This window comes from Paramormyrops kingsleyae, chromosome 3 (genome assembly GCF_048594095.1).
Source record: "Paramormyrops kingsleyae isolate MSU_618 chromosome 3, PKINGS_0.4, whole genome shotgun sequence".
Classification (NCBI taxonomy): Eukaryota; Metazoa; Chordata; class Actinopteri; order Osteoglossiformes; family Mormyridae; genus Paramormyrops; species Paramormyrops kingsleyae.
The window spans coordinates 9,762,501-9,786,714 of record NC_132799.1 but is presented as its reverse complement, the minus strand read 5'-3'; the positions used below and the strand labels follow the sequence as shown (position 1 = coordinate 9,786,714).

At 48.9% G+C, this 24,214-nt stretch overlaps 51 non-coding genes across 51 annotated transcripts; all 51 read left to right on the top strand.

Moving 5' to 3' along the window:
- The first annotated feature begins 637 nt into the window (after positions 1–637).
- On the top strand, positions 638–710 carry trnam-cau (transfer RNA methionine (anticodon CAU)). Its single transcript has one exon. It is a non-coding gene; the product is annotated as a tRNA-Met (tRNA).
- A 228-nt stretch (positions 711–938) lies between these two features.
- Positions 939–1,010, top strand: trnag-ucc (transfer RNA glycine (anticodon UCC)). Its single transcript has one exon. It is a non-coding gene; the product is annotated as a tRNA-Gly (tRNA).
- Positions 1,011–1,426: 416 nt separating this feature from the next.
- trnam-cau (transfer RNA methionine (anticodon CAU)) lies at positions 1,427–1,499 on the top strand. The gene has a single exon. It is a non-coding gene; the product is annotated as a tRNA-Met (tRNA).
- A 227-nt stretch (positions 1,500–1,726) lies between these two features.
- Positions 1,727–1,798, top strand: trnag-ucc (transfer RNA glycine (anticodon UCC)). Its single transcript has one exon. It is a non-coding gene; the product is annotated as a tRNA-Gly (tRNA).
- A 426-nt stretch (positions 1,799–2,224) lies between these two features.
- trnam-cau (transfer RNA methionine (anticodon CAU)) lies at positions 2,225–2,297 on the top strand. The gene has a single exon. It is a non-coding gene; the product is annotated as a tRNA-Met (tRNA).
- A 1,175-nt stretch (positions 2,298–3,472) lies between these two features.
- On the top strand, positions 3,473–3,545 carry trnam-cau (transfer RNA methionine (anticodon CAU)). The gene has a single exon. It is a non-coding gene; the product is annotated as a tRNA-Met (tRNA).
- Positions 3,546–3,772: 227 nt separating this feature from the next.
- trnag-ucc (transfer RNA glycine (anticodon UCC)) lies at positions 3,773–3,844 on the top strand. Its single transcript has one exon. It is a non-coding gene; the product is annotated as a tRNA-Gly (tRNA).
- Positions 3,845–4,270: 426 nt separating this feature from the next.
- On the top strand, positions 4,271–4,343 carry trnam-cau (transfer RNA methionine (anticodon CAU)). The gene has a single exon. It is a non-coding gene; the product is annotated as a tRNA-Met (tRNA).
- Positions 4,344–5,518: 1,175 nt separating this feature from the next.
- trnam-cau (transfer RNA methionine (anticodon CAU)) lies at positions 5,519–5,591 on the top strand. The gene has a single exon. It is a non-coding gene; the product is annotated as a tRNA-Met (tRNA).
- Positions 5,592–5,818: 227 nt separating this feature from the next.
- Positions 5,819–5,890, top strand: trnag-ucc (transfer RNA glycine (anticodon UCC)). Its single transcript has one exon. It is a non-coding gene; the product is annotated as a tRNA-Gly (tRNA).
- A 426-nt stretch (positions 5,891–6,316) lies between these two features.
- Positions 6,317–6,389, top strand: trnam-cau (transfer RNA methionine (anticodon CAU)). Its single transcript has one exon. It is a non-coding gene; the product is annotated as a tRNA-Met (tRNA).
- Positions 6,390–6,616: 227 nt separating this feature from the next.
- Positions 6,617–6,688, top strand: trnag-ucc (transfer RNA glycine (anticodon UCC)). Its single transcript has one exon. It is a non-coding gene; the product is annotated as a tRNA-Gly (tRNA).
- A 426-nt stretch (positions 6,689–7,114) lies between these two features.
- Positions 7,115–7,187, top strand: trnam-cau (transfer RNA methionine (anticodon CAU)). Its single transcript has one exon. It is a non-coding gene; the product is annotated as a tRNA-Met (tRNA).
- A 227-nt stretch (positions 7,188–7,414) lies between these two features.
- On the top strand, positions 7,415–7,486 carry trnag-ucc (transfer RNA glycine (anticodon UCC)). The gene has a single exon. It is a non-coding gene; the product is annotated as a tRNA-Gly (tRNA).
- Positions 7,487–7,912: 426 nt separating this feature from the next.
- Positions 7,913–7,985, top strand: trnam-cau (transfer RNA methionine (anticodon CAU)). The gene has a single exon. It is a non-coding gene; the product is annotated as a tRNA-Met (tRNA).
- A 227-nt stretch (positions 7,986–8,212) lies between these two features.
- On the top strand, positions 8,213–8,284 carry trnag-ucc (transfer RNA glycine (anticodon UCC)). The gene has a single exon. It is a non-coding gene; the product is annotated as a tRNA-Gly (tRNA).
- Positions 8,285–9,160: 876 nt separating this feature from the next.
- trnam-cau (transfer RNA methionine (anticodon CAU)) lies at positions 9,161–9,233 on the top strand. The gene has a single exon. It is a non-coding gene; the product is annotated as a tRNA-Met (tRNA).
- A 227-nt stretch (positions 9,234–9,460) lies between these two features.
- trnag-ucc (transfer RNA glycine (anticodon UCC)) lies at positions 9,461–9,532 on the top strand. The gene has a single exon. It is a non-coding gene; the product is annotated as a tRNA-Gly (tRNA).
- A 426-nt stretch (positions 9,533–9,958) lies between these two features.
- Positions 9,959–10,031, top strand: trnam-cau (transfer RNA methionine (anticodon CAU)). Its single transcript has one exon. It is a non-coding gene; the product is annotated as a tRNA-Met (tRNA).
- A 227-nt stretch (positions 10,032–10,258) lies between these two features.
- Positions 10,259–10,330, top strand: trnag-ucc (transfer RNA glycine (anticodon UCC)). Its single transcript has one exon. It is a non-coding gene; the product is annotated as a tRNA-Gly (tRNA).
- A 426-nt stretch (positions 10,331–10,756) lies between these two features.
- Positions 10,757–10,829, top strand: trnam-cau (transfer RNA methionine (anticodon CAU)). Its single transcript has one exon. It is a non-coding gene; the product is annotated as a tRNA-Met (tRNA).
- A 227-nt stretch (positions 10,830–11,056) lies between these two features.
- Positions 11,057–11,128, top strand: trnag-ucc (transfer RNA glycine (anticodon UCC)). Its single transcript has one exon. It is a non-coding gene; the product is annotated as a tRNA-Gly (tRNA).
- Positions 11,129–11,554: 426 nt separating this feature from the next.
- trnam-cau (transfer RNA methionine (anticodon CAU)) lies at positions 11,555–11,627 on the top strand. Its single transcript has one exon. It is a non-coding gene; the product is annotated as a tRNA-Met (tRNA).
- A 725-nt stretch (positions 11,628–12,352) lies between these two features.
- On the top strand, positions 12,353–12,425 carry trnam-cau (transfer RNA methionine (anticodon CAU)). The gene has a single exon. It is a non-coding gene; the product is annotated as a tRNA-Met (tRNA).
- Positions 12,426–12,653: 228 nt separating this feature from the next.
- trnag-ucc (transfer RNA glycine (anticodon UCC)) lies at positions 12,654–12,725 on the top strand. The gene has a single exon. It is a non-coding gene; the product is annotated as a tRNA-Gly (tRNA).
- A 416-nt stretch (positions 12,726–13,141) lies between these two features.
- trnam-cau (transfer RNA methionine (anticodon CAU)) lies at positions 13,142–13,214 on the top strand. Its single transcript has one exon. It is a non-coding gene; the product is annotated as a tRNA-Met (tRNA).
- A 227-nt stretch (positions 13,215–13,441) lies between these two features.
- On the top strand, positions 13,442–13,513 carry trnag-ucc (transfer RNA glycine (anticodon UCC)). Its single transcript has one exon. It is a non-coding gene; the product is annotated as a tRNA-Gly (tRNA).
- Positions 13,514–13,939: 426 nt separating this feature from the next.
- trnam-cau (transfer RNA methionine (anticodon CAU)) lies at positions 13,940–14,012 on the top strand. Its single transcript has one exon. It is a non-coding gene; the product is annotated as a tRNA-Met (tRNA).
- A 227-nt stretch (positions 14,013–14,239) lies between these two features.
- Positions 14,240–14,311, top strand: trnag-ucc (transfer RNA glycine (anticodon UCC)). Its single transcript has one exon. It is a non-coding gene; the product is annotated as a tRNA-Gly (tRNA).
- Positions 14,312–14,737: 426 nt separating this feature from the next.
- Positions 14,738–14,810, top strand: trnam-cau (transfer RNA methionine (anticodon CAU)). The gene has a single exon. It is a non-coding gene; the product is annotated as a tRNA-Met (tRNA).
- A 227-nt stretch (positions 14,811–15,037) lies between these two features.
- trnag-ucc (transfer RNA glycine (anticodon UCC)) lies at positions 15,038–15,109 on the top strand. Its single transcript has one exon. It is a non-coding gene; the product is annotated as a tRNA-Gly (tRNA).
- A 426-nt stretch (positions 15,110–15,535) lies between these two features.
- Positions 15,536–15,608, top strand: trnam-cau (transfer RNA methionine (anticodon CAU)). The gene has a single exon. It is a non-coding gene; the product is annotated as a tRNA-Met (tRNA).
- Positions 15,609–16,333: 725 nt separating this feature from the next.
- Positions 16,334–16,406, top strand: trnam-cau (transfer RNA methionine (anticodon CAU)). The gene has a single exon. It is a non-coding gene; the product is annotated as a tRNA-Met (tRNA).
- A 228-nt stretch (positions 16,407–16,634) lies between these two features.
- On the top strand, positions 16,635–16,706 carry trnag-ucc (transfer RNA glycine (anticodon UCC)). Its single transcript has one exon. It is a non-coding gene; the product is annotated as a tRNA-Gly (tRNA).
- A 416-nt stretch (positions 16,707–17,122) lies between these two features.
- trnam-cau (transfer RNA methionine (anticodon CAU)) lies at positions 17,123–17,195 on the top strand. The gene has a single exon. It is a non-coding gene; the product is annotated as a tRNA-Met (tRNA).
- Positions 17,196–17,422: 227 nt separating this feature from the next.
- trnag-ucc (transfer RNA glycine (anticodon UCC)) lies at positions 17,423–17,494 on the top strand. Its single transcript has one exon. It is a non-coding gene; the product is annotated as a tRNA-Gly (tRNA).
- Positions 17,495–17,910: 416 nt separating this feature from the next.
- trnam-cau (transfer RNA methionine (anticodon CAU)) lies at positions 17,911–17,983 on the top strand. Its single transcript has one exon. It is a non-coding gene; the product is annotated as a tRNA-Met (tRNA).
- A 227-nt stretch (positions 17,984–18,210) lies between these two features.
- Positions 18,211–18,282, top strand: trnag-ucc (transfer RNA glycine (anticodon UCC)). The gene has a single exon. It is a non-coding gene; the product is annotated as a tRNA-Gly (tRNA).
- A 416-nt stretch (positions 18,283–18,698) lies between these two features.
- On the top strand, positions 18,699–18,771 carry trnam-cau (transfer RNA methionine (anticodon CAU)). Its single transcript has one exon. It is a non-coding gene; the product is annotated as a tRNA-Met (tRNA).
- Positions 18,772–18,998: 227 nt separating this feature from the next.
- On the top strand, positions 18,999–19,070 carry trnag-ucc (transfer RNA glycine (anticodon UCC)). The gene has a single exon. It is a non-coding gene; the product is annotated as a tRNA-Gly (tRNA).
- A 416-nt stretch (positions 19,071–19,486) lies between these two features.
- On the top strand, positions 19,487–19,559 carry trnam-cau (transfer RNA methionine (anticodon CAU)). The gene has a single exon. It is a non-coding gene; the product is annotated as a tRNA-Met (tRNA).
- Positions 19,560–20,281: 722 nt separating this feature from the next.
- Positions 20,282–20,354, top strand: trnam-cau (transfer RNA methionine (anticodon CAU)). The gene has a single exon. It is a non-coding gene; the product is annotated as a tRNA-Met (tRNA).
- Positions 20,355–20,581: 227 nt separating this feature from the next.
- trnag-ucc (transfer RNA glycine (anticodon UCC)) lies at positions 20,582–20,653 on the top strand. The gene has a single exon. It is a non-coding gene; the product is annotated as a tRNA-Gly (tRNA).
- A 416-nt stretch (positions 20,654–21,069) lies between these two features.
- On the top strand, positions 21,070–21,142 carry trnam-cau (transfer RNA methionine (anticodon CAU)). Its single transcript has one exon. It is a non-coding gene; the product is annotated as a tRNA-Met (tRNA).
- Positions 21,143–21,369: 227 nt separating this feature from the next.
- Positions 21,370–21,441, top strand: trnag-ucc (transfer RNA glycine (anticodon UCC)). Its single transcript has one exon. It is a non-coding gene; the product is annotated as a tRNA-Gly (tRNA).
- Positions 21,442–21,857: 416 nt separating this feature from the next.
- On the top strand, positions 21,858–21,930 carry trnam-cau (transfer RNA methionine (anticodon CAU)). Its single transcript has one exon. It is a non-coding gene; the product is annotated as a tRNA-Met (tRNA).
- Positions 21,931–22,157: 227 nt separating this feature from the next.
- trnag-ucc (transfer RNA glycine (anticodon UCC)) lies at positions 22,158–22,229 on the top strand. Its single transcript has one exon. It is a non-coding gene; the product is annotated as a tRNA-Gly (tRNA).
- Positions 22,230–22,655: 426 nt separating this feature from the next.
- trnam-cau (transfer RNA methionine (anticodon CAU)) lies at positions 22,656–22,728 on the top strand. The gene has a single exon. It is a non-coding gene; the product is annotated as a tRNA-Met (tRNA).
- Positions 22,729–22,955: 227 nt separating this feature from the next.
- Positions 22,956–23,027, top strand: trnag-ucc (transfer RNA glycine (anticodon UCC)). Its single transcript has one exon. It is a non-coding gene; the product is annotated as a tRNA-Gly (tRNA).
- Positions 23,028–23,443: 416 nt separating this feature from the next.
- trnam-cau (transfer RNA methionine (anticodon CAU)) lies at positions 23,444–23,516 on the top strand. Its single transcript has one exon. It is a non-coding gene; the product is annotated as a tRNA-Met (tRNA).
- Positions 23,517–23,743: 227 nt separating this feature from the next.
- trnag-ucc (transfer RNA glycine (anticodon UCC)) lies at positions 23,744–23,815 on the top strand. The gene has a single exon. It is a non-coding gene; the product is annotated as a tRNA-Gly (tRNA).
- Positions 23,816–24,214: the final 399 nt, after the last annotated feature.

The window sequence follows — 24,214 nt, the reverse complement described above, 5'->3', positions numbered from 1 at the left end:
CACTCATTTGGCATCAGCCCAACGTACCTCCGTAACTCTGCAAACAACTTCTTCAGAAGTTGATACCATTACTCGTCTCATAGCGGATCGACATAGCGGCCAGAAAAAAGAACATCGCTCCGGAGCTCCTTCAGCCGCAGCGTTGGTGGTATATTGGCTAGCATAGCTGCCTTCCAAGCAGTTGACCCGGGTTCGATTCTCGGCCAACGCAGCCTTACTTATGACCTCCTTGTCTCTGACTGTCTTTAGGTTGCTCATGGCTTGAGGGATGAGCTAATAGCAGTCTGCTGTGTGATTCATAAAGCGTGTATCTCCCAGCAGGCTCTCATGCCTTCGGAGAAGTCTAGGCATTAACAAACCCCTTCAATGTGCTGGCGTCAATGAAACTGAGCTTGAGCCTGGCCTCCGTTTGATGATGGGCCTCGCCCTATGAACGCCTTCCTGTCTCTGCTCTCCTTTATCGCGTACAGGGTTGAGAATGAACCCTTCATCCAATGGGCTTTTTGTCCACCTGAACCTTCATTAATAACCAGATGCATGATAGCAACCGAGAGACGCATTTCCTTTCATCAATCTATATACCTACCATCCAGATGCGTTACTAGACTGGCATGCACGGCCATTGACTTCCACCACAGCCTCGTTAGCGCAGTCGGTAGCGCGTCAGTCTCATAATCTGAAGGTCGTGAGTTCGACCCTCACACGGGGCAGGTCATTTCCTTTGCTGAAACAGTACCCATGCGTAGCTGCATTTTTACAAATGTCACTCTCACACAAATTCTAATAGCTTTTCTTATGTCACTCATTTGGCATCAGCCCAACGTACCTCCGTAACTCTGCAAACAACTTCTTCAGAAGTTGATACCATTACTCGTCTCATAGCGGATCGACATAGCGGCCAGAAAAAAGAACATCGCTCCGGAGCTCCTTCAGCCGCAGCGTTGGTGGTATAGTGGCTAGCATAGCTGCCTTCCAAGCAGTTGACCTGGGTTCGATTCCCGGCCAACGCAGCCTTACTTATGACCTCCTTGTCTTTAGGTTGCTCATGGCTTGAGGGATGAGCTAATAGCAGTCTGCTGTGTGATTCATAAAGCCTGTATCTCCCAGGGGGCTCTCATGCCTTCGGAGAAGTCTAGGCATTAACAAACCCCTTCAATGTGCTGGCATCAATGAAACTGAGCTTGAGCCTGGCCTCCGTTTAATGATGGGCCTCGCCCTATGAACGCCTTCCTGTCTCTGCTCTCCTTTAGCGCGTACAGGGTTGAGAATGAACCCTTCATCCAATGGGCTTTTTGTCCACCTGAACCTTCATTAATAACCAGATGCATGATAGCAACCGAGAGACGCATTTCCTTTCATCAATCTATATACCTACCATCCAGATGCGTTACTAGACTGGCATGCACGGCTGTTGACTTCCATCACAGCCTCGTTAGCGCAGTCGGTAGCGCGTCAGTCTCATAATCTGAAGGTCGTGAGTTCAACCCTCACACGGGGCAGGTCATTTCCTTGCTGAAACAGTACCCATGCGTAGCTGCAGTTTTACAAATGTCACTCTCACACAAATTCTAATAGCTTTTCTTATGTCACTCATTTGGCATCAGCCCAACGTACCTCCATAACTCTGCAAACAACTTCTTCAGAAGTTGATACCATTACTCGTCTCATAGCGGATCGACATAGCAGCCAGAAAAAAGCACATCGCTCCAGCGCTCTTTCAGCCACAGCGTTGGTGGTATAGTGGCTAGCATAGCTGCCTTCCAAGCAGTTGACCCGGGTTCGATTCCCAGCCAACGCAGCCTTACTTATGACCTCCTTGTCTCTGACTGTCTTTAGGTTGCTCAAGGCTTGAGGGATGAGCTAATAGCAGTCTGCTGTGTGATTCATAAAGCGTGTATCTCCCAGCAGGCTCTCATGCCTTCGGAGAAGTCTAGGCATTAACAAACCCCTTCAATGTGCTGGCATCAATGAAACTGAGCTTGAGCCTGGCCTCCGTTTAATGATGGGCCTCGCCCTATGAACGCCTTCCTGTCTCTGCTCTCCTTTATCGCGTACAGGGTTGAGAATGAACCCTTCATCCAATGGGCTTTTTGTCCACCTGAACCTTCATTAATAACCTGATGCATGATAGCAACCGAGAGACGCATTTCCTTTCATCAATCTATATACCTGCCTTCCAGATGCGTTAGCAGACTGGCATGCACGGCTGTTGACTTCCATCACAGCCTCGTTAGCGCAGTCGGTAGCGTGTCAGTCTCATAATCTGAAGGTCGTGAGTTCGACCCTCACACGGGGCAGGTCATTTCCTTGCTGAAACAGTTCCCATGCGTAGCTACATTTTTACAAAAGTCACTCTCACACAAATTCTAATAGCTTTTCTTATGTCACTCATTTGGCATCAGCCCAACGTACCTCCATAACTCTGCAAACAACTTCTTCAGAAGTTGATACCATTACTCGTCTCATAGCGGATCGACATAGCAGCCAGAAAAAAGCACATCGCTCCAGCGCTCTTTCAGCCACAGCGTTGGTGGTATAGTGGCTAGCATAGCTGCCTTCCAAGGAGTTGACCCGGGTTCGATTCCCAGCCAACGCAGCCTTACTTATGACCTCCTTGTCTCTGACTGTCTTTAGGTTGCTCATGGCTTGAGGGATGAGCTAATAGCAGTCTGCTGTGTGATTCATAAAGCCTGTATCTCCCAGCAGGCTCTCATGCCTTCGGAGAAGTCTAGGCATTAACAAACCCCTTCAATGTGCTGGCATCAATGAAACTGAGCTTGAGCCTGGCCTCCGTTTAATGATGGGCCTCGCCCTATGAACGCCTTCCTGTCTCTGCTCTCCTTTATCGCGTACAGGGTTGAGAATGAACCCTTCATCCAATGGGCTTTTTCTCCACCTGAACCTTCATTAATAACCAGATGCATGATAGCAACCGAGAGACGCATTTCCTTTCATCAATCTATATACCTGCCTTCCAGATGCATTAGCAGACTGGCATGCACGGCTGTTGACTTCCATCACAGCCTCGTTAGCGCAGTCGGTAGCGCGTCAGTCTCATAATCTGAAGACTCTGACTGTCTTTAGGTTGCTCATGGCTTGAGGGATGAGCTAATAGCAGTCTGCTGTGTGATTCATAAAGCCTGTATCTCCCAGCAGGCTCTCATGCCTTCGGAGAAGTCTAGGCATTAACAAACCCCTTCAATGTGCTGGCATCAATGAAACTGAGCTTCAGCCTGGCCTCCGTTTAATGATGGGCCTCGCCCTATGAACGCCTTCCTGTCTCTGCTCTCCTTTATCGCGTACAGGGTTGAGAATGAACCCTTCATCCAATGGGCTTTTTCTCCACCTGAACCTTCATTAATAACCAGATGCATGATAGCAACCGAGAGACGCATTTCCTTTCATCAATCTATATACCTGCCTTCCAGATGCATTAGCAGACTGGCATGCACGGCTGTTGACTTCCATCACAGCCTCGTTAGCGCAGTCGGTAGCGCGTCAGTCTCATAATCTGAAGGTCGTGAGTTCGACCCTCACACGGGGCAGGTCATTTCCTTGCTGAAACAGTACCCATGCGTAGCTGCATTTTTACAAATGTCACTCTCACACAAATTCTAATAGCTTTTCTTATGTCACTCATTTGGCATCAGCCCAACGTACCTCCATAACTCTGCAAACAACTTCTTCAGAAGTTGATACCATTACTCGTCTCATAGCGGATCGACATAGCGGCCAGAAAAAAGAACATCGCTCCGGAGCTCCTTCAGCCGCAGCGTTGGTGGTATAGTGGCTAGCATAGCTGCCTTCCAAGCAGTTGACCCGGGTTCGATTCCCGGCCAACGCAGCCTTACTTATGACCTCCTTGTCTCTGACTGTCTTTAGGTTGCTCATGGCTTGAGGGATGAGCTAATAGCAGTCTGCTGTGTGATTCATAAAGCCTGTATCTCCCAGCAGGCTCTCATGCCTTCGGAGAAGTCTAGGCATTAACAAACCCCTTCAATGTGCTGGCATCAATGAAAATGAGCTTGAGCCTGGCCTCCGTTTGATGATGGGCCTCGCCCTATGAACGCCTTCCTGTCTCTGCTCTCCTTTATCGCGTACAGGGTTGAGAATGAACCCTTCATCCAATGGGCTTTTTGTCCACCTGAACCTTCATTAATAACCTGATGCATGATAGCAACCGAGAGACGCATTTCCTTTCATCAATCTATATACCTGCCTTCCAGATGCGTTAGCAGACTGGCATGCACGGCTGTTGACTTCCATCACAGCCTCGTTAGCGCAGTCGGTAGCGTGTCAGTCTCATAATCTGAAGGTCGTGAGTTCGACCCTCACACGGGGCAGGTCATTTCCTTGCTGAAACAGTTCCCATGCGTAGCTACATTTTTACAAAAGTCACTCTCACACAAATTCTAATAGCTTTTCTTATGTCACTCATTTGGCATCAGCCCAACGTACCTCCATAACTCTGCAAACAACTTCTTCAGAAGTTGATACCATTACTCGTCTCATAGCGGATCGACATAGCAGCCAGAAAAAAGCACATCGCTCCAGCGCTCTTTCAGCCACAGCGTTGGTGGTATAGTGGCTAGCATAGCTGCCTTCCAAGGAGTTGACCCGGGTTCGATTCCCAGCCAACGCAGCCTTACTTATGACCTCCTTGTCTCTGACTGTCTTTAGGTTGCTCATGGCTTGAGGGATGAGCTAATAGCAGTCTGCTGTGTGATTCATAAAGCCTGTATCTCCCAGCAGGCTCTCATGCCTTCGGAGAAGTCTAGGCATTAACAAACCCCTTCAATGTGCTGGCATCAATGAAACTGAGCTTGAGCCTGGCCTCCGTTTAATGATGGGCCTCGCCCTATGAACGCCTTCCTGTCTCTGCTCTCCTTTATCGCGTACAGGGTTGAGAATGAACCCTTCATCCAATGGGCTTTTTCTCCACCTGAACCTTCATTAATAACCAGATGCATGATAGCAACCGAGAGACGCATTTCCTTTCATCAATCTATATACCTGCCTTCCAGATGCATTAGCAGACTGGCATGCACGGCTGTTGACTTCCATCACAGCCTCGTTAGCGCAGTCGGTAGCGCGTCAGTCTCATAATCTGAAGACTCTGACTGTCTTTAGGTTGCTCATGGCTTGAGGGATGAGCTAATAGCAGTCTGCTGTGTGATTCATAAAGCCTGTATCTCCCAGCAGGCTCTCATGCCTTCGGAGAAGTCTAGGCATTAACAAACCCCTTCAATGTGCTGGCATCAATGAAACTGAGCTTCAGCCTGGCCTCCGTTTAATGATGGGCCTCGCCCTATGAACGCCTTCCTGTCTCTGCTCTCCTTTATCGCGTACAGGGTTGAGAATGAACCCTTCATCCAATGGGCTTTTTCTCCACCTGAACCTTCATTAATAACCAGATGCATGATAGCAACCGAGAGACGCATTTCCTTTCATCAATCTATATACCTGCCTTCCAGATGCATTAGCAGACTGGCATGCACGGCTGTTGACTTCCATCACAGCCTCGTTAGCGCAGTCGGTAGCGCGTCAGTCTCATAATCTGAAGGTCGTGAGTTCGACCCTCACACGGGGCAGGTCATTTCCTTGCTGAAACAGTACCCATGCGTAGCTGCATTTTTACAAATGTCACTCTCACACAAATTCTAATAGCTTTTCTTATGTCACTCATTTGGCATCAGCCCAACGTACCTCCATAACTCTGCAAACAACTTCTTCAGAAGTTGATACCATTACTCGTCTCATAGCGGATCGACATAGCGGCCAGAAAAAAGAACATCGCTCCGGAGCTCCTTCAGCCGCAGCGTTGGTGGTATAGTGGCTAGCATAGCTGCCTTCCAAGCAGTTGACCCGGGTTCGATTCCCGGCCAACGCAGCCTTACTTATGACCTCCTTGTCTCTGACTGTCTTTAGGTTGCTCATGGCTTGAGGGATGAGCTAATAGCAGTCTGCTGTGTGATTCATAAAGCCTGTATCTCCCAGCAGGCTCTCATGCCTTCGGAGAAGTCTAGGCATTAACAAACCCCTTCAATGTGCTGGCATCAATGAAAATGAGCTTGAGCCTGGCCTCCGTTTGATGATGGGCCTCGCCCTATGAACGCCTTCCTGTCTCTGCTCTCCTTTATCGCGTACAGGGTTGAGAATGAACCCTTCATCCAATGGGCTTTTTGTCCACCTGAACCTTCATTAATAACCAGATGCATGATAGCAACCGAGAGACGCATTTCCTTTCATCAATCTATATACCTGCCTTCCAGATGCGTTAGCAGACTGGCATGCCCGGCTGTTGACTTCCATCACAGCCTCGTTAGCGCAGTCGGTAGCGCGTCAGTCTCATAATCTGAAGGTCGTGAGTTCGACCCTCACACGGGGCAGGTCATTTCCTTGCTGAAACAGTACCCATGCGTAGCTGCAGTTTTACAAATGTCACTCTCACACAAATTCTAATAGCTTTTCTTATGTCACTCATTTGGCATCAGCCCAACGTACCTCCGTAACTCTGCAAACAACTTCTTCAGAAGTTGATACCATTACTCGTCTCATAGCGGATCGACATAGCAGCCAGAAAAAAGCACATCGCTCCAGCGCTCTTTCAGCCACAGCGTTGGTGGTATAGTGGCTAGCATAGCTGCCTTCCAAGCAGTTGACCCGGGTTCGATTCCCAGCCAACGCAGCCTTACTTATGACCTCCTTGTCTCTGACTGTCTTTAGGTTGCTCATGGCTTGAGGGATGAGCTAATAGCAGTCTGCTGTGTGATTCATAAAGCCTGTATCTCCCAGCAGGCTCTCATGCCTTCGGAGAAGTCTAGGCATTAACAAACCCCTTCAATGTGCTGGCATCAATGAAACTGAGCTTGAGCCTGGCCTCCGTTTAATGATGGGCCTCGCCCTATGAACGCCTTCCTGTCTCTGCTCTCCTTTATCGCGTACAGGGTTGAGAATGAACCCTTCATCCAATGGGCTTTTTGTCCACCTGAACCTTCATTAATAACCAGATGCATGATAGCAACCGAGAGACGCATTTCCTTTCATCAATCTATATACCTACCATCCAGATGCGTTACTAGACTGGCATGCACGGCTTTTGACTTCCACCACAGCCTCGTTAGCGCAGTCGGTAGCGCGTCAGTCTCATAATCTGAAGGTCGTGAGTTCGACCCTCACACGGGGCAGGTCATTTCCTTGCTGAAACAGTACCCATGCGTAGCTGCATTTTTACAAATGTCACTCTCACACAAATTCTAATAGCTTTTCTTATGTCACTCATTTGGCATCAGCCCAACGTACCTCCGTAACTCTGCAAACAACTTCTTCAGAAGTTGATACCATTACTCGTCTCATAGCGGATCGACATAGCGGCCAGAAAAAAGAACATCGCTCCGGAGCTCCTTCAGCCGCAGCGCTGGTGGTATAGTGGCTAGCATAGCTGCCTTCCAAGCAGTTGACCCGGGTTCGATTCCCGGCCAACGCAGCCTTACTTATGACCTCCTTGTCTCTGACTGTCTTTAGGTTGCTCAAGGCTTGAGGGATGAGCTAATAGCAGTCTGCTGTGTGATTCATAAAGCGTGTATCTCCCAGCAGGCTCTCATGCCTTCGGAGAAGTCTAGGCATTAACAAACCCCTTCAATGTGCTGGCATCAATGAAACTGAGCTTGAGCCTGGCCTCCGTTTAATGATGGGCCTCGCCCTATGAACGCCTTCCTGTCTCTGCTCTCCTTTATCGCGTACAGGGTTGAGAATGAACCCTTCATCCAATGGGCTTTTTGTCCACCTGAACCTTCATTAATAACCTGATGCATGATAGCAACCGAGAGACGCATTTCCTTTCATCAATCTATATACCTGCCTTCCAGATGCGTTAGCAGACTGGCATGCACGGCTGTTGACTTCCATCGCAGCCTCGTTAGCGCAGTCGGTAGCGTGTCAGTCTCATAATCTGAAGGTCGTGAGTTCGACCCTCACACGGGGCAGGTCATTTCCTTGCTGAAACAGTTCCCATGCGTAGCTACATTTTTACAAAAGTCACTCTCACACAAATTCTAATAGCTTTTCTTATGTCACTCATTTGGCATCAGCCCAACGTACCTCCATAACTCTGCAAACAACTTCTTCAGAAGTTGATACCATTACTCGTCTCATAGCGGATCGACATAGCAGCCAGAAAAAAGCACATCGCTCCAGCGCTCTTTCAGCCACAGCGTTGGTGGTATAGTGGCTAGCATAGCTGCCTTCCAAGCAGTTGACCCGGGTTCGATTCCCAGCCAACGCAGCCTTACTTATGACCTCCTTGTCTCTGACTGTCTTTAGGTTGCTCATGGCTTGAGGGATGAGCTAATAGCAGTCTGCTGTGTGATTCATAAAGCCTGTATCTCCCAGCAGGCTCTCATGCCTTCGGAGAAGTCTAGGCATTAACAAACCCCTTCAATGTGCTGGCATCAATGAAACTGAGCTTGAGCCTGGCCTCCGTTTAATGATGGGCCTCGCCCTATGAACGCCTTCCTGTCTCTGCTCTCCTTTATCGCGTACAGGGTTGAGAATGAACCCTTCATCCAATGGGCTTTTTCTCCACCTGAACCTTCATTAATAACCAGATGCATGATAGCAACCGAGAGACGCATTTCCTTTCATCAATCTATATACCTGCCTTCCAGATGCATTAGCAGACTGGCATGCACGGCTGTTGACTTCCATCACAGCCTCGTTAGCGCAGTCGGTAGCGCGTCAGTCTCATAATCTGAAGACTCTGACTGTCTTTAGGTTGCTCATGGCTTGAGGGATGAGCTAATAGCAGTCTGCTGTGTGATTCATAAAGCCTGTATCTCCCAGCAGGCTCTCATGCCTTCGGAGAAGTCTAGGCATTAACAAACCCCTTCAATGTGCTGGCATCAATGAAACTGAGCTTCAGCCTGGCCTCCGTTTAATGATGGGCCTCGCCCTATGAACGCCTTCCTGTCTCTGCTCTCCTTTATCGCGTACAGGGTTGAGAATGAACCCTTCATCCAATGGGCTTTTTCTCCACCTGAACCTTCATTAATAACCAGATGCATGATAGCAACCGAGAGACGCATTTCCTTTCATCAATCTATATACCTGCCTTCCAGATGCATTAGCAGACTGGCATGCACGGCTGTTGACTTCCATCACAGCCTCGTTAGCGCAGTCGGTAGCGCGTCAGTCTCATAATCTGAAGGTCGTGAGTTCGACCCTCACACGGGGCAGGTCATTTCCTTGCTGAAACAGTACCCATGCGTAGCTGCATTTTTACAAATGTCACTCTCACACAAATTCTAATAGCTTTTCTTATGTCACTCATTTGGCATCAGCCCAACGTACCTCCATAACTCTGCAAACAACTTCTTCAGAAGTTGATACCATTACTCGTCTCATAGCGGATCGACATAGCGGCCAGAAAAAAGAACATCGCTCCGGAGCTCCTTCAGCCGCAGCGTTGGTGGTATAGTGGCTAGCATAGCTGCCTTCCAAGCAGTTGACCCGGGTTCGATTCCCGGCCAACGCAGCCTTACTTATGACCTCCTTGTCTCTGACTGTCTTTAGGTTGCTCATGGCTTGAGGGATGAGCTAATAGCAGTCTGCTGTGTGATTCATAAAGCCTGTATCTCCCAGCAGGCTCTCATGCCTTCGGAGAAGTCTAGGCATTAACAAACCCCTTCAATGTGCTGGCATCAATGAAAATGAGCTTGAGCCTGGCCTCCGTTTGATGATGGGCCTCGCCCTATGAACGCCTTCCTGTCTCTGCTCTCCTTTATCGCGTACAGGGTTGAGAATGAACCCTTCATCCAATGGGCTTTTTGTCCACCTGAACCTTCATTAATAACCAGATGCATGATAGCAACCGAGAGACGCATTTCCTTTCATCAATCTATATACCTGCCTTCCAGATGCGTTAGCAGACTGGCATGCCCGGCTGTTGACTTCCATCACAGCCTCGTTAGCGCAGTCGGTAGCGCGTCAGTCTCATAATCTGAAGGTCGTGAGTTCGACCCTCACACGGGGCAGGTCATTTCCTTGCTGAAACAGTACCCATGCGTAGCTGCAGTTTTACAAATGTCACTCTCACACAAATTCTAATAGCTTTTCTTATGTCACTCATTTGGCATCAGCCCAACGTACCTCCGTAACTCTGCAAACAACTTCTTCAGAAGTTGATACCATTACTCGTCTCATAGCGGATCGACATAGCAGCCAGAAAAAAGCACATCGCTCCAGCGCTCTTTCAGCCACAGCGTTGGTGGTATAGTGGCTAGCATAGCTGCCTTCCAAGCAGTTGACCCGGGTTCGATTCCCAGCCAACGCAGCCTTACTTATGACCTCCTTGTCTCTGACTGTCTTTAGGTTGCTCATGGCTTGAGGGATGAGCTAATAGCAGTCTGCTGTGTGATTCATAAAGCCTGTATCTCCCAGCAGGCTCTCATGCCTTCGGAGAAGTCTAGGCATTAACAAACCCCTTCAATGTGCTGGCATCAATGAAACTGAGCTTCAGCCTGGCCTCCGTTTAATGATGGGCCTCGCCCTATGAACGCCTTCCTGTCTCTGCTCTCCTTTATCGCGTACAGGGTTGAGAATGAACCCTTCATCCAATGGGCTTTTTCTCCACCTGAACCTTCATTAATAACCAGATGCATGATAGCAACCGAGAGACGCATTTCCTTTCATCAATCTATATACCTGCCTTCCAGATGCATTAGCAGACTGGCATGCACGGCTGTTGACTTCCATCACAGCCTCGTTAGCGCAGTCGGTAGCGCGTCAGTCTCATAATCTGAAGGTCGTGAGTTCGACCCTCACACGGGGCAGGTCATTTCCTTGCTGAAACAGTACCCATGCGTAGCTGCATTTTTACAAATGTCACTCTCACACAAATTCTAATAGCTTTTCTTATGTCACTCATTTGGCATCAGCCCAACGTACCTCCATAACTCTGCAAACAACTTCTTCAGAAGTTGATACCATTACTCGTCTCATAGCGGATCGACATAGCGGCCAGAAAAAAGAACATCGCTCCGGAACTCCTTCAGCCGCAGCGTTGGTGGTATAGTGGCTAGCATAGCTGCCTTCCAAGCAGTTGACCCGGGTTCGATTCCCGGCCAACGCAGCCTTACTTATGACCTCCTTGTCTCTGACTGTCTTTAGGTTGCTCATGGCTTGAGGGATGAGCTAATAGCAGTCTGCTGTGTGATTCATAAAGCCTGTATCTCCCAGCAGGCTCTCATGCCTTCGGAGAAGTCTAGGCATTAACAAACCCCTTCAATGTGCTGGCATCAATGAAAATGAGCTTGAGCCTGGCCTCCGTTTGATGATGGGCCTCGCCCTATGAACGCCTTCCTGTCTCTGCTCTCCTTTATCGCGTACAGGGTTGAGAATGAACCCTTCATCCAATGGGCTTTTTGTCCACCTGAACCTTCATTAATAACCAGATGCATGATAGCAACCGAGAGACGCATTTCCTTTCATCAATCTATATACCTGCCTTCCAGATGCGTTAGCAGACTGGCATGCCCGGCTGTTGACTTCCATCACAGCCTCGTTAGCGCAGTCGGTAGCGCGTCAGTCTCATAATCTGAAGGTCGTGAGTTCGACCCTCACACGGGGCAGGTCATTTCCTTGCTGAAACAGTACCCATGCGTAGCTGCAGTTTTACAAATGTCACTCTCACACAAATTCTAATAGCTTTTCTTATGTCACTCATTTGGCATCAGCCCAACGTACCTCCGTAACTCTGCAAACAACTTCTTCAGAAGTTGATACCATTACTCGTCTCATAGCGGATCGACATAGCGGCCAGAAAAAAGAACATCGCTCCGGAGCTCCTTCAGCCGCAGCGTTGGTGGTATATTGGCTAGCATAGCTGCCTTCCAAGCAGTTGACCCGGGTTCGATTCTCGGCCAACGCAGCCTTACTTATGACCTCCTTGTCTCTGACTGTCTTTAGGTTGCTCATGGCTTGAGGGATGAGCTAATAGCAGTCTGCTGTGTGATTCATAAAGCGTGTATCTCCCAGCAGGCTCTCATGCCTTCGGAGAAGTCTAGGCATTAACAAACCCCTTCAATGTGCTGGCGTCAATGAAACTGAGCTTGAGCCTGGCCTCCGTTTGATGATGGGCCTCGCCCTATGAACGCCTTCCTGTCTCTGCTCTCCTTTATCGCGTACAGGGTTGAGAATGAACCCTTCATCCAATGGGCTTTTTGTCCACCTGAACCTTCATTAATAACCAGATGCATGATAGCAACCGAGAGACGCATTTCCTTTCATCAATCTATATACCTACCATCCAGATGCGTTACTAGACTGGCATGCACGGCCATTGACTTCCACCACAGCCTCGTTAGCGCAGTCGGTAGCGCGTCAGTCTCATAATCTGAAGGTCGTGAGTTCGACCCTCACACGGGGCAGGTCATTTCCTTTGCTGAAACAGTACCCATGCGTAGCTGCATTTTTACAAATGTCACTCTCACACAAATTCTAATAGCTTTTCTTATGTCACTCATTTGGCATCAGCCCAACGTACCTCCGTAACTCTGCAAACAACTTCTTCAGAAGTTGATACCATTACTCGTCTCATAGCGGATCGACATAGCGGCCAGAAAAAAGAACATCGCTCCGGAGCTCCTTCAGCCGCAGCGTTGGTGGTATAGTGGCTAGCATAGCTGCCTTCCAAGCAGTTGACCTGGGTTCGATTCCCGGCCAACGCAGCCTTACTTATGACCTCCTTGTCTTTAGGTTGCTCATGGCTTGAGGGATGAGCTAATAGCAGTCTGCTGTGTGATTCATAAAGCCTGTATCTCCCAGGGGGCTCTCATGCCTTCGGAGAAGTCTAGGCATTAACAAACCCCTTCAATGTGCTGGCATCAATGAAACTGAGCTTGAGCCTGGCCTCCGTTTAATGATGGGCCTCGCCCTATGAACGCCTTCCTGTCTCTGCTCTCCTTTAGCGCGTACAGGGTTGAGAATGAACCCTTCATCCAATGGGCTTTTTGTCCACCTGAACCTTCATTAATAACCAGATGCATGATAGCAACCGAGAGACGCATTTCCTTTCATCAATCTATATACCTACCATCCAGATGCGTTACTAGACTGGCATGCACGGCTGTTGACTTCCATCACAGCCTCGTTAGCGCAGTCGGTAGCGCGTCAGTCTCATAATCTGAAGGTCGTGAGTTCAACCCTCACACGGGGCAGGTCATTTCCTTGCTGAAACAGTACCCATGCGTAGCTGCAGTTTTACAAATGTCACTCTCACACAAATTCTAATAGCTTTTCTTATGTCACTCATTTGGCATCAGCCCAACGTACCTCCATAACTCTGCAAACAACTTCTTCAGAAGTTGATACCATTACTCGTCTCATAGCGGATCGACATAGCAGCCAGAAAAAAGCACATCGCTCCAGCGCTCTTTCAGCCACAGCGTTGGTGGTATAGTGGCTAGCATAGCTGCCTTCCAAGCAGTTGACCCGGGTTCGATTCCCAGCCAACGCAGCCTTACTTATGACCTCCTTGTCTCTGACTGTCTTTAGGTTGCTCATGGCTTGAGGGATGAGCTAATAGCAGTCTGCTGTGTGATTCATAAAGCCTGTATCTCCCAGCAGGCTCTCATGCCTTCGGAGAAGTCTAGGCATTAACAAACCCCTTCAATGTGCTGGCATCAATGAAACTGAGCTTCAGCCTGGCCTCCGTTTAATGATGGGCCTCGCCCTATGAACGCCTTCCTGTCTCTGCTCTCCTTTATCGCGTACAGGGTTGAGAATGAACCCTTCATCCAATGGGCTTTTTCTCCACCTGAACCTTCATTAATAACCAGATGCATGATAGCAACCGAGAGACGCATTTCCTTTCATCAATCTATATACCTGCCTTCCAGATGCATTAGCAGACTGGCATGCACGGCTGTTGACTTCCATCACAGCCTCGTTAGCGCAGTCGGTAGCGCGTCAGTCTCATAATCTGAAGGTCGTGAGTTCGACCCTCACACGGGGCAGGTCATTTCCTTGCTGAAACAGTACCCATGCGTAGCTGCATTTTTACAAATGTCACTCTCACACAAATTCTAATAGCTTTTCTTATGTCACTCATTTGGCATCAGCCCAACGTACCTCCATAACTCTGCAAACAACTTCTTCAGAAGTTGATACCATTACTCGTCTCATAGCGGATCGACATAGCGGCCAGAAAAAAGAACATCGCTCCGGAGCTCCTTCAGCCGCAGCGTTGGTGGTATAGTGGCTAGCATAGCTGCCTTCCAAGCAGTTGACCCGGGTTCGATTCCCGGCCAACACAGCCTTACTTATGACCTCCTTGTCTCTGACTGTCTTTAGGTTGCTCATGGCTTGAGGGATGAGCTAATAGCAGTCTGCTGTGTGATTCATAAAGCCTGTATCTCCCAGCAGGCTCTCATGCCTTCGGAGAAGTCTAGGCATTAACAAACCCCTTCAATGTGCTGGCATCAATGAAAATGAGCTTGAGCCTGGCCTCCGTTTGATGATGGGCCTCGCCCTATGAACGCCTTCCTGTCTCTGCTCTCCTTTATCGCGTACAGGGTTGAGAATGAACCCTTCATCCAATGGGCTTTTTCTCCACCTGAACCTTCATTAATAACCAGATGCATGATAGCAACCGAGAGACGCATTTCCTTTCATCAATCTATATACCTGCCTTCCAGATGCATTAGCAGACTGGCATGCACGGCTGTTGACTTCCATCACAGCCTCGTTAGCGCAGTCGGTAGCGCGTCAGTCTCATAATCTGAAGGTCGTGAGTTCGACCCTCACACGGGGCAGGTCATTTCCTTGCTGAAACAGTACCCATGCGTAGCTGCATTTTTACAAATGTCACTCTCACACAAATTCTAATAGCTTTTCTTATGTCACTCATTTGGCATCAGCCCAACGTACCTCCATAACTCTGCAAACAACTTCTTCAGAAGTTGATACCATTACTCGTCTCATAGCGGATCGACATAGCGGCCAGAAAAAAGAACATCGCTCCGGAGCTCCTTCAGCCGCAGCGTTGGTGGTATAGTGGCTAGCATAGCTGCCTTCCAAGCAGTTGACCCGGGTTCGATTCCCGGCCAACACAGCCTTACTTATGACCTCCTTGTCTCTGACTGTCTTTAGGTTGCTCATGGCTTGAGGGATGAGCTAATAGCAGTCTGCTGTGTGATTCATAAAGCCTGTATCTCCCAGCAGGCTCTCATGCCTTCGGAGAAGTCTAGGCATTAACAAACCCCTTCAATGTGCTGGCATCAATGAAAATGAGCTTGAGCCTGGCCTCCGTTTGATGATGGGCCTCGCCCTATGAACGCCTTCCTGTCTCTGCTCTCCTTTATCGCGTACAGGGTTGAGAATGAACCCTTCATCCAATGGGCTTTTTGTCCACCTGAACCTTCATTAATAACCAGATGCATGATAGCAACCGAGAGACGCATTTCCTTTCATCAATCTATATACCTGCCTTCCAGATGCGTTAGCAGACTGGCATGCCCGGCTGTTGACTTCCATCACAGCCTCGTTAGCGCAGTCGGTAGCGCGTCAGTCTCATAATCTGAAGGTCGTGAGTTCGACCCTCACACGGGGCAGGTCATTTCCTTGCTGAAACAGTACCCATGCGTAGCTGCAGTTTTACAAATGTCACTCTCACACAAATTCTAATAGCTTTTCTTATGTCACTCATTTGGCATCAGCCCAACGTACCTCCGTAACTCTGCAAACAACTTCTTCAGAAGTTGATACCATTACTCGTCTCATAGCGGATCGACATAGCGGCCAGAAAAAAGAACATCGCTCCGGAGCTCCTTCAGCCGCAGCGTTGGTGGTATATTGGCTAGCATAGCTGCCTTCCAAGCAGTTGACCCGGGTTCGATTCTCGGCCAACGCAGCCTTACTTATGACCTCCTTGTCTCTGACTGTCTTTAGGTTGCTCATGGCTTGAGGGATGAGCTAATAGCAGTCTGCTGTGTGATTCATAAAGCGTGTATCTCCCAGCAGGCTCTCATGCCTTCGGAGAAGTCTAGGCATTAACAAACCCCTTCAATGTGCTGGCGTCAATGAAACTGAGCTTGAGCCTGGCCTCCGTTTGATGATGGGCCTCGCCCTATGAACGCCTTCCTGTCTCTGCTCTCCTTTATCGCGTACAGGGTTGAGAATGAACCCTTCATCCAATGGGCTTTTTGTCCACCTGAACCTTCATTAATAACCAGATGCATGATAGCAACCGAGAGACGCATTTCCTTTCATCAATCTATATACCTACCATCCAGATGCGTTACTAGACTGGCATGCACGGCCATTGACTTCCACCACAGCCTCGTTAGCGCAGTCGGTAGCGCGTCAGTCTCATAATCTGAAGGTCGTGAGTTCGACCCTCACACGGGGCAGGTCATTTCCTTTGCTGAAACAGTACCCATGCGTAGCTGCATTTTTACAAATGTCACTCTCACACAAATTCTAATAGCTTTTCTTATGTCACTCATTTGGCATCAGCCCAACGTACCTCCGTAACTCTGCAAACAACTTCTTCAGAAGTTGATACCATTACTCGTCTCATAGCGGATCGACATAGCGGCCAGAAAAAAGAACATCGCTCCGGAGCTCCTTCAGCCGCAGCGTTGGTGGTATAGTGGCTAGCATAGCTGCCTTCCAAGCAGTTGACCTGGGTTCGATTCCCGGCCAACGCAGCCTTACTTATGACCTCCTTGTCTTTAGGTTGCTCATGGCTTGAGGGATGAGCTAATAGCAGTCTGCTGTGTGATTCATAAAGCCTGTATCTCCCAGGGGGCTCTCATGCCTTCGGAGAAGTCTAGGCATTAACAAACCCCTTCAATGTGCTGGCATCAATGAAACTGAGCTTGAGCCTGGCCTCCGTTTAATGATGGGCCTCGCCCTATGAACGCCTTCCTGTCTCTGCTCTCCTTTAGCGCGTACAGGGTTGAGAATGAACCCTTCATCCAATGGGCTTTTTGTCCACCTGAACCTTCATTAATAACCAGATGCATGATAGCAACCGAGAGACGCATTTCCTTTCATCAATCTATATACCTACCATCCAGATGCGTTACTAGACTGGCATGCACGGCTGTTGACTTCCATCACAGCCTCGTTAGCGCAGTCGGTAGCGCGTCAGTCTCATTATCTGAAGGTCGTGAGTTCAACCCTCACACGGGGCAGGTCATTTCCTTGCTGAAACAGTACCCATGCGTAGCTGCATTTTTACAAATGTCACTCTCACACAAATTCTAATAGCTTTTCTTATGTCACTCATTTGGCATCAGCCCAACGTACCTCCGTAACTCTGCAAACAACTTCTTCAGAAGTTGATACCATTACTCGTCTCATAGCGGATCGACATAGCGGCCAGAAAAAAGAACATCGCTCCGGAGCTCCTTCAGCCGCAGCGTTGGTGGTATAGTGGCTAGCATAGCTGCCTTCCAAGCAGTTGACCTGGGTTCGATTCCCGGCCAACGCAGCCTTACTTATGACCTCCTTGTCTTTAGCTTGCTCATGGCTTGAGGGATGAGCTAATAGCAGTCTGCTGTGTGATTCATAAAGCCTGTATCTCCCAGGGGGCTCTCATGCCTTCGGAGAAGTCTAGGCATTAACAAACCCCTTCAATGTGCTGGCATCAATGAAACTGAGCTTGAGCCTGGCCTCCGTTTAATGATGGGCCTCGCCCTATGAACGCCTTCCTGTCTCTGCTCTCCTTTATCGCGTACAGGGTTGAGAATGAACCCTTCATCCAATGGGCTTTTTGTCCACCTGAACCTTCATTAATAACCAGATGCATGATAGCAACCGAGAGACGCATTTCCTTTCATCAATCTATATACCTGCCTTCCAGATGCGTTAGCAGACTGGCATGCCCGGCTGTTGACTTCCATCACAGCCTCGTTAGCGTAGTCGGTAGCGCGTCAGTCTCATAATCTGAAGGTCGTGAGTTCAACCCTCACACGGGGCAGGTCATTTCCTTGCTGAAACAGTACCCATGCGTAGCTGCATTTTTACAAATGTCACTCTCACACAAATTCTAATAGCTTTTCTTATGTCACTCATTTGGCATCAGCCCAACGTACCTCCGTAACTCTGCAAACAACTTCTTCAGAAGTTGATACCATTACTCGTCTCATAGCGGATCGACATAGCGGCCAGAAAAAAGAACATCGCTCCGGAGCTCCTTCAGCGGCAGCGTTGGTGGTATAGTGGCTAGCATAGCTGCCTTCCAAGCAGTTGACCTGGGTTCGATTCCCGGCCAACGCAGCCTTACTTATGACCTCCTTGTCTTTAGCTTGCTCATGGCTTGAGGGATGAGCTAATAGCAGTCTGCTGTGTGATTCATAAAGCCTGTATCTCCCAGGGGGCTCTCATGCCTTCGGAGAAGTCTAGGCATTAACAAACCCCTTCAATGTGCTGGCATCAATGAAACTGAGCTTGAGCCTGGCCTCCGTTTAATGATGGGCCTCGCCCTATGAACGCCTTCCTGTCTCTGCTCTCCTTTAGCGCGTACAGGGTTGAGAATGAACCTTTCATCCAATGGGCTTTTTGTCCACCTGAACCTTCATTAATAACCAGATGCATGATAGCAACCGAGAGACGCATTTCCTTTCATCAATCTATATACCTACCATCCAGATGCGTTACTAGACTGGCATGCACGGCTGTTGACTTCCATCACAGCCTCGTTAGCGCAGTCGGTAGCGCGTCAGTCTCATAATCTGAAGGTCGTGAGTTCAACCCTCACACGGGGCAGGTCATTTCCTTGCTGAAACAGTACCCATGCGTAGCTGCATTTTTACAAATGTCACTCTCACACAAATTCTAATAGCTTTTCTTATGTCACTCATTTGGCATCAGCCCAACATACCTCCGTAACTCTGCAAACAACTTCTTCAGAAGTTGATACCATTACTCGTCTCATAGCGGCTCGACATAGCGGCCAGAAAAAAGAACATCGCTCCAGAGCTCCTTCAGCTGCAGCGTTGGTGGTATAGTGGCTAGCATAGCTGCCTTCCAAGCAGTTGACCCGGGTTCGATTCCGGGCCAACGCAGCCTTACTTATGACCTCCTTGTCTTTAGGTTGCTCATGGCTTGAGGGATGAGCTAATAGCAGTCTGCTGTGTGATTCATAAAGCCTGTATCTCCCAGCAGGCTCTCATGCCTTCGGAGAAGTCTAGGCATTAACAAACCCCTTCAATGTGCTGGCATCAATGAAAATGAGCTTGAGCCTGGCCTCCGTTTGATGATGGGCCTCGCCCTATGAACGCCTTCCTGTCTCTGCTCTCCTTTATCGCGTACAGGGTTGAGAATGAACCCTTCATCCAATGGGCTTTTTGTCCACCTGAACCTTCATTAATAACCAGATGCATGATAGCAACCGAGAGACGCATTTCCTTTCATCAATCTATATACCTGCCTTCCAGATGCGTTAGCAGACTGGCATGCCCGGCTGTTGACTTCCATCACAGCCTCGTTAGCGCAGTCGGTAGCGCGTCAGTCTCATAATCTGAAGGTCGTGAGTTCGACCCTCACACGGGGCAGGTCATTTCCTTGCTGAAACAGTACCCATGCGTAGCTGCATTTTTACAAATGTCACTCTCACACAAATTCTAATAGCTTTTCTTATGTCACTCATTTGGCATCAGCCCAACGTACCTCCGTAACTCTGCAAACAACTTCTTCAGAAGTTGATACCATTACTCGTCTCATAGCAGATCGACATAGCGGCCAGAAAAAAGAACATCGCTCCGGAGCTCCTTCAGCCGCAGCGTTGGTGGTATAGTGGCTAGCATAGCTGCCTTCCAAGCAGACCCAGGTTCGATTCCCGGCCAACGCAGCCTTACTTATGACATCCTTGTCTCTGACTGTCTTTAGGTTGCTCATGGCTTGAGGGATGAGCTAATAGCAGTCTGCTGTGTGATTCATAAAGCCTGTATCTCCCAGCAGGCTCTCATGCCTTCGGAGAAGTCTAGGCATTAACAAACCCCTTCAATGTGCTGGCATCAATGAAACTGAGCTTGAGCCTGGCCTCCGTTTAATGATGGGCCTCGCCCTATGAACGCCTTCCTGTCTCTGCTCTCCTTTATCGCGTACAGGGTTGAGAATGAACCCTTCATCCAATGGGCTTTTTGTCCACCTGAACCTTCATTAATAACCAGATGCATGATAGCAACCGAGAGACGCATTTCCTTTCATCAATCTATATACCTGCCTTCCAGATGCGTTAGCAGACTGGCATGCCCGGCTGTTGACTTCCATCACAGCCTCGTTAGCGTAGTCGGTAGCGCGTCAGTCTCATAATCTGAAGGTCGTGAGTTCAACCCTCACACGGGGCAGGTCATTTCCTTGCTGAAACAGTACCCATGCGTAGCTGCATTTTTACAAATGTCACTCTCACACAAATTCTAATAGCTTTTCTTATGTCACTCATTTGGCATCAGCCCAACGTACCTCCGTAACTCTGCAAACAACTTCTTCAGAAGTTGATACCATTACTCGTCTCATAGCGGATCGACATAGCGGCCAGAAAAAAGAACATCGCTCCGGAGCTCCTTCAGCGGCAGCGTTGGTGGTATAGTGGCTAGCATAGCTGCCTTCCAAGCAGTTGACCTGGGTTCGATTCCCGGCCAACGCAGCCTTACTTATGACCTCCTTGTCTTTAGCTTGCTCATGGCTTGAGGGATGAGCTAATAGCAGTCTGCTGTGTGATTCATAAAGCCTGTATCTCCCAGGGGGCTCTCATGCCTTCGGAGAAGTCTAGGCATTAACAAACCCCTTCAATGTGCTGGCATCAATGAAACTGAGCTTGAGCCTGGCCTCCGTTTAATGATGGGCCTCGCCCTATGAACGCCTTCCTGTCTCTGCTCTCCTTTAGCGCGTACAGGGTTGAGAATGAACCTTTCATCCAATGGGCTTTTTGTCCACCTGAACCTTCATTAATAACCAGATGCATGATAGCAACCGAGAGACGCATTTCCTTTCATCAATCTATATACCTACCATCCAGATGCGTTACTAGACTGGCATGCACGGCTGTTGACTTCCATCACAGCCTCGTTAGCGCAGTCGGTAGCGCGTCAGTCTCATAATCTGAAGGTCGTGAGTTCAACCCTCACACGGGGCAGGTCATTTCCTTGCTGAAACAGTACCCATGCGTAGCTGCATTTTTACAAATGTCACTCTCACACAAATTCTAATAGCTTTTCTTATGTCACTCATTTGGCATCAGCCCAACATACCTCCGTAACTCTGCAAACAACTTCTTCAGAAGTTGATACCATTACTCGTCTCATAGCGGCTCGACATAGCGGCCAGAAAAAAGAACATCGCTCCAGAGCTCCTTCAGCTGCAGCGTTGGTGGTATAGTGGCTAGCATAGCTGCCTTCCAAGCAGTTGACCCGGGTTCGATTCCGGGCCAACGCAGCCTTACTTATGACCTCCTTGTCTTTAGGTTGCTCATGGCTTGAGGGATGAGCTAATAGCAGTCTGCTGTGTGATTCATAAAGCCTGTATCTCCCAGCAGGCTCTCATGCCTTCGGAGAAGTCTAGGCATTAACAAACCCCTTCAATGTGCTGGCATCAATGAAAATGAGCTTGAGCCTGGCCTCCGTTTGATGATGGGCCTCGCCCTATGAACGCCTTCCTGTCTCTGCTCTCCTTTATCGCGTACAGGGTTGAGAATGAACCCTTCATCCAATGGGCTTTTTGTCCACCTGAACCTTCATTAATAACCAGATGCATGATAGCAACCGAGAGACGCATTTCCTTTCATCAATCTATATACCTGCCTTCCAGATGCGTTAGCAGACTGGCATGCCCGGCTGTTGACTTCCATCACAGCCTCGTTAGCGCAGTCGGTAGCGCGTCAGTCTCATAATCTGAAGGTCGTGAGTTCGACCCTCACACGGGGCAGGTCATTTCCTTGCTGAAACAGTACCCATGCGTAGCTGCATTTTTACAAATGTCACTCTCACACAAATTCTAATAGCTTTTCTTATGTCACTCATTTGGCATCAGCCCAACGTACCTCCGTAACTCTGCAAACAACTTCTTCAGAAGTTGATACCATTACTCGTCTCATAGCGGATCGACATAGCGGCCAGAAAAAAGAACATCGCTCCGGAGCTCCTTCAGCCGCAGCGTTGGTGGTATAGTGGCTAGCATAGCTGCCTTCCAAGCAGTTGACCCGGGTTCGATTCTCGGCCAACGCAGCCTTACTTATGACCTCCTTGTCTCTGACTGTCTTTAGGTTGCTCATGGCTTGAGGGATGAGCTAATAGCAGTCTGCTGTGTGATTCATAAAGCCTGTATCTCCCAGCAGGCTCTCATGCCTTCGGAGAAGTCTAGGCATTAACAAACCCCTTCAATGTGCTGGCGTCAATGAAACTGAGCTTGAGCCTGGCCTCCGTTTGATGATGGGCCTCGCCCTATGAACGCCTTCCTGTCTCTGCTCTCCTTTATCGCGTACAGGGTTGAGAATGAACCCTTCATCCAATGGGCTTTTTGTCCACCTGAACCTTCATTAATAACCAGATGCATGATAGCAACCGAGAGACGCATTTCCTTTCATCAATCTATATACCTACCATCCAGATGCGTTACTAGACTGGCATGCACGGCCGTTGACTTCCACCACAGCCTCGTTAGCGCAGTCGGTAGCCCGTCAGTCTCATAATCTGAAGGTCGTGAGTTCGACCCTCACACGGGGCAGGTCATTTCCTTGCTGAAACAGTACCCATGCGTAGCTGCATTTTTACAAATGTCACTCTCACACAAATTCTAATAGCTTTTCTTATGTCACTCATTTGGCATCAGCCCAACGTACCTCCGTAACTCTGCAAACAACTTCTTCAGAAGTTGATACCATTACTCGTCTCATAGCGGATCGACATAGCGGCCAGAAAAAAGAACATCGCTCCGGAGCTCCTTCAGCCGCAGCGTTGGTGGTATAGTGGCTAGCATAGCTGCCTTCCAAGCAGTTGACCCGGGTTCGATTCCCGGCCAACGCAGCCTTACTTATGACCTCCTTGTCTTTAGGTTGCTCATGGCTTGAGGGATGAGCTAATAGCAGTCTGCTGTGTGATTCATAAAGCCTGTATCTCCCAGGGGGCTCTCATGCCTTCGGAGAAGTCTAGGCATTAACAAACCCCTTCAATGTGCTGGCATCAATGAAACTGAGCTTGAGCCTGGCCTCCGTTTAATGATGGGCCTCGCCCTATGAACGCCTTCCTGTCTCTGCTCTCCTTTAGCGCGTACAGGGTTGAGAATGAACCCTTCATCCAATGGGCTTTTTGTCCACCTGAACCTTCATTAATAACCAGATGCATGATAGCAACCGAGAGACGCATTTCCTTTCATCAATCTATATACCTACCATCCAGATGCGTTACTAGACTGGCATGCACGGCTGTTGACTTCCATCACAGCCTCGTTAGCGCAGTCGGTAGCGCGTCAGTCTCATAATCTGAAGGTCGTGAGTTCAACCCTCACACGGGGCAGGTCATTTCCTTGCTGAAACAGTACCCATGCGTAGCTGCATTTTTACAAATGTCACTCTCACACAAATTCTAATAGCTTTTCTTATGTCACTCGTTTGGCATCAGCCCAACGTACCTCCGTAACTCTGCAAACAACTTCTTCAGAAGTTGATACCATTACTCGTCTCATAGCGGATCGACATAGCGGCCAGAAAAAAGAACATCGCTCCGGAGCTCCTTCAGCCGCAGCGTTGGTGGTATAGTGGCTAGCATAGCTGCCTTCCAAGCAGTTGACCTGGGTTCGATTCCCGGTCAACGCAGCCTTACTTATGACCTCCTTGTCTTTAGCTTGCTCATGGCTTGAGGGATGAGCTAATAGCAGTCTGCTGTGTGATTCATAAAGCCTGTATCTCCCAGGGGGCTCTCATGCCTTCGGAGAAGTCTAGGCATTAACAAACCCCTTCAATGTGCTGGCATCAATGAAACTGAGCTTGAGCCTGGCCTCCGTTTAATGATGGGCCTCGCCCTATGAACGCCTTCCTGTCTCTGCTCTCCTTTAGCGCGTACAGGGTTGAGAATGAACCTTTCATCCAATGGGCTTTTTGTCCACCTGAACCTTCATTAATAACCAGATGCATGATAGCAACCGAGAGACGCATTTCCTTTCATCAATCTATATACCTACCATCCAGATGCGTTACTAGACTGGCATGCACGGC